Genomic DNA, 8774 nt, shown 5'->3' with positions numbered 1-8774 from the left:
ATAGTTTAGAACTGTCGAGGAAGCTTTTATTTCAGTCGGCAAACAAGAGGTTATAAATTTTCTGGGAAGGTATTTCTTGTATAAGATTCCAATATTCACTAGTTTTCTGAAGAAAATTAATTAAAACCTCGATGTCCTTAACTTTGGAGATGCGGGGTATTGCTCCCCGTACTTCTGGCTTGATAAGTAGGCGCTCTACCATTTGACCTACATCCCATGTTTATCAATTCTCGCGAAATTTTTTTTCGCTTAGTCAGCAACTAAGAAGTTTTTCTTTTCGTTCGCAGAAAATCTACTTGTTAGGAATTTCAATATGCAATAGATTATCTGAAAATAGTCATTACCATTTGATGAGTGGCTCTAGCTTTGGAGATGCGGGGCATCGATCCCCGTACCTATCACATGCAAAGCGAGAGCTCTACTGTTTGAGCTACATCCCCATAATTTAGAACTGTCGAGGAAGCTTTTTTTCAGTCGGCAAACAAGAGGTTATACATTTTCTGGGAAGATATTTCTTGTATAAGATTTCAATATTCAGTAGTTTTCCGAAGAAACTTAATTAAAAACTCGATGTCCTTAACTTTGGAGATGCGGGGTATTGCTCCCGGTACTTCTGGCTTGATACGTGGGCGCTCTACCATTTGACCTACATCCCATGTTTATCAAATCTCGCGGAATTTTTTTCGCTCAGTTAGCAACTATGAAGTTTTTTTTTTCGTTCGCAGAAAATCTACTTGTAAGGAAAATCAATATGCAATAGATTATCTGGAGATAATGATTACCATTTGATGAGTGACTCTAGATTTGGAGATGCGGGGCATTGATCCCCGTACCTCTCGCATGCTAGGCGAGCGCTCAACTATTTGAGCTACATCCCCACGATTTATAACTGTCGGGGAAGCTTTTATTTCAGTCGGCAAAAAAGAGGTTAAAATTTTTCTTGGAAGGTACTTCTGGCTTGCTAAGTAGGCGCTCTACCATTTGACCTACATCCCGAGGTCCCGGAAGGAGAGAGCCTTTTTGCGGTGGGACCAACAACCAGAGGACCACAAGGACTCCGGTTGCAAACTCTCTGGATCGGGAGCGACGACTCGACCTCTGCTACCAGCAGACCAACGTCAAACTCCTCTCACCGGGCGCCCATGCGTGGGACCCTCGGCCGGGTTTTTGTTATCGGATCAGCCTAAGCCGGCGAGTCTGATCCGCACCCTCCTACTAAGAGCCGGCGTCGAGCCAAACCCTGGACCACCCAGACGCCCTCAGACACTGAAATCCCCCTGCACGGTGTGCACTGAAACGTGGGCAGGCGGCACCACCGTATGGTGCCACTGCTGCGGAACCTGGATCCACCAGCGATGCAGCGGCCTTCGGACTGTGGCCGAATGGCACAGAGACTACGTCTGCCCGAGGTGTCCACCAGTCGCGCCTTTCAGTGCACCCACACCCTCCCAAGCAACCACCCAGACTGTCGATCCTCCAACCCCCACTACACCACCCCACCCCACCAAACGAGATCCCATCACACCTCCAAATCCACGACCCCGACAACCGAAGGCAGAGCCACTGACGTTCCTGCAACTAAATTGCAATGGGATACGGAACAAAACAACAGAACTGAGCCGTTTTTTCCGTACCCGTAAGATCAAAGTGGCCGCCTTGCAGGAGACAAAACTCACTGCCAAAGGGAAAGACCCAGTCTTTGAAGACTACACTATAGTCCGAAAAGACCGAGGAAGTGGAGCCGCCGGAGGACTTATGTTTCTCGTGCACCACACAATCCCTTTCACCCCTGTGGACGAGAACACACCTCCTGGCGAGCCCCTCGAACACCAATCGATTCAAATCCCACTCCTAAACGAGGTGCTCACAATAAGAAACGTATTCACCCCCCCCCCCCCAGCAGTAGCTGCCCCTCGAACTTCACCCCCTCGTTGACCCCTTTCCTCGAGACTAGATGCTCCCTGATACTGGGCGACATCAACGCACACGAGCCCCTTTGGTGCTCGTCCATTCAGGACTCGCTCGGAGAGACCCTAGCCGACGAAATTGAGGCATCGAGCTTTGGAGCGCTGAACAAACCCACAGCGACCCGAATGCCAACTTCGGGCAAGGCAACCTCTCCTGACGTATCCCTTGCCTCAGAAGATCTCCTGCCGAAACTGAGCTGGGAGACGGAAACCACTATCATCCGACTATCAACCAGTCCCCTGACAATTCCAGCCCCGAACAAGACCTTCACAAACTTCCTCCGCGCGGACTGGGACGGCTTCAAGTCGGAAACAGAAGCTGCCGTCGCGTCTCTCGAGGAGCAGCCCAATCCCTACAAAGGAGAAAGGTTGTTCCGCGAGATCGTAAACAAGGCAGCCAAGCACCACATCCCGTCTGGCCGTCGCCCAACGAGCACTCCAGGCCTACCGCCAGAAGCGGCCAAGCTCACCGGCCAACGCGATGCCCTGAGGACAAACAACCCCATATCCCCAGACTTGCCACTCCTCAACAACAAAATCGAGATGATCCTCAGGAAGTCCCAAACTGCCCGATGGCACGAATACCTCCAGACATTTGATCACAAAACAAAACCAGAGAAACTCTGGAGGACCATTCGTACCATTGACGGCAAAAAACGCGACCCGCCAAACCCGTCCATCAGGTTTGAGGGACGCACATACATCCGACCTAAGGACCACGCCAGACTTTTCAACAAGCATTTGACGGCCCCAATCAAACATGAAAGCTCAAAAGAGAACCGAGTCATCAAACGCAAATTGAAGTCACTTTCCCTCGAAACCCCCATACAGACGACCCCGTCCCACGTCAACAAGACGATCCGCAAGTGCAAGAGTTCGAAGGCGTGCGGCCCCGATGGGCTAAACGCACTGCATTTGAAAAACCTCGGACAGCACGGCGTCACCTGGCTGACCAAAGTTTTCAATGGCTCCCTCGCAAAGTCCCAAATCCCCGCACTTGCGGAAAAAATCACTTGTCATACCACTACTCAAGCCCGGAAAACCCCCACAGGACTGGTCCTCCTACCGCCCCGTCTCGTTACTCTGCCCCGCTGTCAAAATTTTGGAAGGCTGCATCCTCCCATTACTTCAATACCACCTGACCCCAGAACCACACCAACACGGCTTCCGCCCCCTCCACTCAACCACAACTGCCCTGCTCGAAATCTCCAGCGCGGTCGCCGACGGTTTCAACCAAAAGAAACCGGCAGACCGCACGGTACTGGTGACATTAGACCTTTCCAAGGCCTTTGATATGGTATGTCACCGCACCCTGCTGGAGAAATTGAGCAGAACTTCACTACCCCTTTCGCTGACCCGCTGGCTCTCAGGGTACCTGACCGGCCGCCAAGCACGGACCCTGTTCCGCGGTGAGACATCTCCCGCCAGAATTGTTCGAACAGGTGTTCCGCAAGGCTCAATCATATCACCGACTCTGTTTAACTCCTACGTTGGCTCCCTCCCCTCCCCTCCCGAGGGTGTCAACGTGGTGAGCTACGCAGACGACGTGACGCCCTGGGACAGCGGGCCGAAGATCAATATCATCACCGCTAAGTTGCAGCCATACCTCGACTCCCTAACGTCCTACTTTCAATCCCTCAAACTCGCACTCTCCCCCGGAAAATGCGCTGTAACATTACTCACGCCTGACACCAAGGAATGCAACGTACAACCACACTTGACGGTGGCAGATATCCCGCTCAAGTTGGAAAAACACCCCAAAGTACTTGGTGTCAGGTTTGACCCGATGTTCAAGTTCTGGGAACATTGCAGGGTCGCTGCCTCCAACGCCTCCAGGGTGGTCAACGCCATGAAGGCCTTGGCAGGCACGGACTGGGGTCAGGACACGGAAACGCTACTCGTGACCTTTAAAGCCCTGGTCAGGCCTCGTCTCGAATACGCGGCCCCAGTTTGGTCTACAGTCGCATCCGAGACCAGTGTCAAGCGTCTGCAGACCATCCAAAACGCGGCTCTGCGGGTCGCCACCGGGAACCATCTAATGGCCCCCCCAAAGCCACCTACACGAAGAGACGCATGTTCTCCCGGTGAAAGCCCACACGGCAATGCTTGCAACACAACATCTCTTGGCTTGCCACCTCCCCGAACACCCTGGTCAGAGACTCCTCGAGAAACCTCCTCCCCCCCGCAAAATGAAACCCGCACTAGTCTCTGCCCATGCCCCCCGTCTGGAACACCTCCTCGAAGGCGTTGACCTGCCGCTACCAACGAAGGAGTACCGACGGCTCCTGAAAACTGTGCACACAGAGACGGTGGCGACGACAACGCAGTCGTATCCACCGTCTGGAGTCCTCGGTACAAGACCCCCTCCTGTCAACGTCCGAGAGGAGAAGACCCTACCCAGATGTACTCGGAGGACCCTCAGCCAACTTCGGTCCGGCTACAGTCAACACCTGTTGTCGTACCGGGCCAGGCTCCAACCAGACCAAGAGTCCTCCTGTCCCCTCTGCCATACAGCCCCCCACACGACTGCCCACCTGTTCCAAGGCCACACAAACCCCACTAACCTCCCCCTCACTGCCCTTTGGACAAACCCGGTGAAAGCCGCCCGTTTCATTGACCTGGCCGGGGTACACCCCACAATGTAGGGCCCCGGCGAGAGGCAACTACAACTACAACAACATACATCCCATGTTTATCAAATCTCGCGGAATTTTTTTTCGCTTAGTCAGCAATTATGAAGTTTTTCTTTTCGTTCGCATAAAATTGGGATTATCTGCAGATAGTGATTACCATTTGATGAGTGGCTCTAGTTTTAGAGATGCTGGGCATCGATCCCCGTACCTCTCGAATGCAAAGCGAGCACTCTACCATTTGAGCTACATCCCCACAGTTTAGAACTGTCCAGTAAGCTTTTGTTTCAGTCGCCAAACAAGAGGTTAAAAACTTTCTGGGAAGGTGTTTCTTGTATAAGATTTCAATATTCAGTAGTTTTTTGAAGAAAATTAATTAAAAACTCAGTTTCCTTAACTTTGGAGATGCGGGGTATTGCTCCCCGTTCTTCTGGCTTGATAAGTGGGCGCTCTACCATTTGACCTACATCCCATGTTTATCAAATCTCGCGGAATTTTTTTTCGCTTAGTCAGCAACTATGAAGTTTTTCTTTTCGTTCGCAGAAAATCTACTTGTTAGGAATTTCAATATGCTCTAGATTATCTGGAGATAGTGATTACCATTTAATGAGTGACTCTAGATTTGGAGATGTGGGGCATTGAACCCCGTACCTCTCGCATGCTAAGCGAGCGCTCTACCATTTGAGCTACATCCCCATGATTTATAACTGTCGTTGAAGCTTTTGTTTCAGTCGGCAAACAAGAGGTTAAAATTTTTCTTGGAAGGTATTTTCTGTATAAGACTTCAATATTCAGTAGTTTTCTGAAGAAAGTTAAATAATTGCGCGATGTCCTTAACTTCGGAGATGCGGGATATTGCTCCCCGTACTTCTGGCTTGCTAAGAAGGCGCTCTACCATTTGACCTACATTCCATGTTTATCAAATCTCGCGGAATTTTTTTTCGCTTAGTCAGCAACTAAGAAGTTTTTCTTTTCGTTCGCAGAAAATCTACTTGTTAGGAATTTCAATATGCTCTAGATTATCTGGATATAGTGATTACCATTTAATGAGTGACTCTAGATTTGGAGATGCGGGGCATTGAAACCCGTACCTCTCGCATGCTAAGCGAGCGCTGTACCATTTGAGCTACATCCCCATGATTTATAACTGTCGTTGAAGCTTTTGTTTCAGTCGGCAAACAAGAGGTTAAAATTTTTCTTGGAAGGTATTTTTTGTATAAGACTTCAATATTCAGTAGTTTTCTGAAGAAAGTTAAATAATTGCGCGATGTCCTTAACTTCGGAGATGCTGGATATTGCTCCCCATACTTCTGGCTTGCTAAGAAGGCGCTCTACCATTTGACCTACATTCCATGTTTATCAAATCTCGCGGAATTTTTTTTCGCTTAGTCAGCAACTAAGAAGTTTTTCTTTTCGTTCGCAGAAAATCTACTTGTTAGGAATTTCAATATGCTCTAGATTATCTGGAGATAGTGATTACCATTTAATGAGTGACTCTAGATTTGGAGATGCGGGGCATTGAAACCCGTACCTCTCGCATGCTAAGCGAGCGCTGTACCATTTGAGCTACATCCCCATGATTTATAACTGTCGTTGAAGCTTTTGTTTCAGTCGGCAAACAAGAGGTTAAAATTTTTCTTGGAAGGTATTTTTTGTATAAGACTTCAATATTCAGTAGTTTTCTGAAGAAAGTTAAATAATTGCGCAATGTCCTTAACTTCGGAGATGCTGGATATTGCTCCCCGTACTTCTGGCTTGCTAAGAAGGCGCTCTACCATTTGACCTACATTCCATGTTTATCAAATCTCGCGGAATTTTTTTTCGCTTAGTCAGCAACTAAGAAGTTTTTCTTTTCGTTCGCAGAAAATCTACTTGTTAGGAATTTCAATATCCTCTAGATTATCTGGAGATAGTGATTACCAGTTAATGAGTGACTCTAGATTTGGAGATGCGGGGCATTGAAACCCGTACCTCTCGCATGCTAAGCCAGCGCTGTACCATTTGAGCTACATCCCCATGATTTATAACTGTCGTTGAAGCTTTTGTTTCAGTCGGCAAACAAGAGGTTAAAATTTTTCTTGGAAGGTATTTTTTGTATAAGACTTCAATATTCAGTAGTTTTCTGAAGAAAGTTAAATAATTGCGCGATGTCCTTAACTTCGGAGATGCTGGATATTGCTCCCCGTACTTCTGGCTTGCTAAGAAGGCGCTCTACCATGCCATGTTTATCAAATCTCGCGGAATTTTTTTTCGCTTAGTCAGCAACTAAGAAGTTTTTCTTTTCGTTCGCAGAAAATCTACTTGTTAGGAATTTCAATATGCTCTAGATTATCTGGAGATAGTGATTACCATTTAATGAGTGACTCTAGATTTGGAGATGCGGGGCATTGAAACCCGTACCTCTCGCATGCTAAGCGAGCGCTGTACCATTTGAGCTACATCCCCATGATTTATAACTGTCGTTGAAGCTTTTGTTTCAGTCGGCAAACAAGAGGTTAAAATTTTTCTTGGAAGGTATTTTTTGTATAAGACTTCAATATTCAGTAGTTTTCTGAAGAAAGTTAAATAATTGCGCGATGTCCTTAACTTCGGAGATGCGGGGTAATGCTCCCCGTACTTCTGGCTTGCTAAGAAGGCGCTCTACCATTTGACCTACATTCCATGTTTATCAAATCTCGCGGAATTTTTTTCTCTTAGTCAGCAACTATGAAGTTTTTTTTTCGTTCGCAGAAAATCTACTTGTTAGGAATTTCGATATGCAATAGATTATCTGCAGATAGTGCTTACCATTTGGTGAGTGTCTCTTGTTTTGGAGATGCTGGGCATCGATCCCCGTACCTATCGCATACAAAGTGAGCGCTCTACCATTTGAGCTACATCCCCATAGTTTAGAACTGTCGAGGAAGCTTTTATTTCAGTCGGCAAACAAGAGGTTATAAATTTGCTGGGAAGGTATTTCTTGTATAAGATTTCAATATTCAGTAGTTTTCTGAAGAAAATTAATTTAATACTTGATGTCCTTAACTTTGGAGATGCGGGGTATTGCTCCCCGTACTTCTGGCTTGGTAAGTGGGCGCTCTACCATTTGACCTACATCCCATGGTTTTCAAATCTCGTGGAATTTTTTTTCTCTTAGTCAGCAATTATGAATCTTTTCTTTTCGTTCGCATAAAATTGGGATTATCTGCAGATAGTTATTACCATTTGAGGAGTGGCTCTAGTTTTGGAGATGCCGGGCATCGCTCCCCGTACCTCTCGAATGCAAAGCGAGCACTCTACCATTTGAGCTACATCCCCATAGTTGAGAACTGTCGAGGAAGCGTTTGTTTCAGTCGCCAAACAAGAGGTTAAAAATTTTCTGGGAAGGTGTTTCTTGTATAAGATTTCAATATTCAGTAGTTTTCTGAAGAAAATTAGTTAAAAACTCGATGTCCTTAACTTTGGAGATGCGGGGTATTGCTCCCCGTACTTCTGACTTGATAAGTGGGCGCTCTACCATTTGACCTACATCCCATGTTTATCAAATCTCGCGGAGTTTTTTTTCGCTTAGTCAGCAACTATGGAGTTTTTCTTTTCGTTCGCAGAAAATCTACTTGTTAGGAATTTCAATATGCAATAGATTATCTGGAGATAGTGATTAATATTTAATGAGTGACTCTAGATTTGGAGATGCGGGGCGTTGATCCCCGTACCTCTCGCATGCTAAGCGAGCGCTCTACCATTTGAGCTACATCCCCATGATTTATAACTGTCGAGGAAGCTTTTGTTTCAGTCGGCAACCAAGAGGTTAAAAATTTTCTTGGAAGGTATTTTTTGTATAAGACTTCAATATTCAGTAGTTTTCTGAAGAAAGTTAAATAATTGCGCGATGTCCTTAACTTCGGAGATGCGGGGTATTATTCCCCGTACTTCAGGCTTCCTAAGAAGGCGCTCTACCATTTGACCTACATTCCATGGTTATCAAATCTTGCGGAATTTTTTCGCTTAGTCAGCAATTATGAAGTTTTTTTTCGTTCGCAGAAAATCTACTTGTTAGGAATTTCAATATGCAATAGCTTATCTGCAGATAGTGATTACCATTTGGTGAGTGGCTCTAGTTTTGGAGATGCGGGGCATCGATCCCCGTACCTCTCGCATGCAAAGCGAGCACTCTACCCTTTGAGCTACATCCTCATAG

General features: G+C 46.8%; 1 non-coding gene across 1 annotated transcript; it reads right to left on the bottom strand.

Moving 5' to 3' along the window:
* Positions 1-5220: 5220 nt before the first annotated feature.
* Trnaa-agc (transfer RNA alanine (anticodon AGC)) lies at positions 5221-5293 on the bottom strand. The gene has a single exon. It is a non-coding gene; the product is annotated as a tRNA-Ala (tRNA).
* Positions 5294-8774: the final 3481 nt, after the last annotated feature.

This window comes from Symsagittifera roscoffensis, chromosome 1, assembly GCF_963678635.1.
Source record: "Symsagittifera roscoffensis chromosome 1, txSymRosc1.1, whole genome shotgun sequence".
Lineage (NCBI taxonomy): Eukaryota > Metazoa > Xenacoelomorpha > Acoela > Convolutidae > Symsagittifera > Symsagittifera roscoffensis.
Note: the sequence above shows the minus strand (reverse complement) of the source record. Positions and strands in the feature narration are given on the sequence as shown.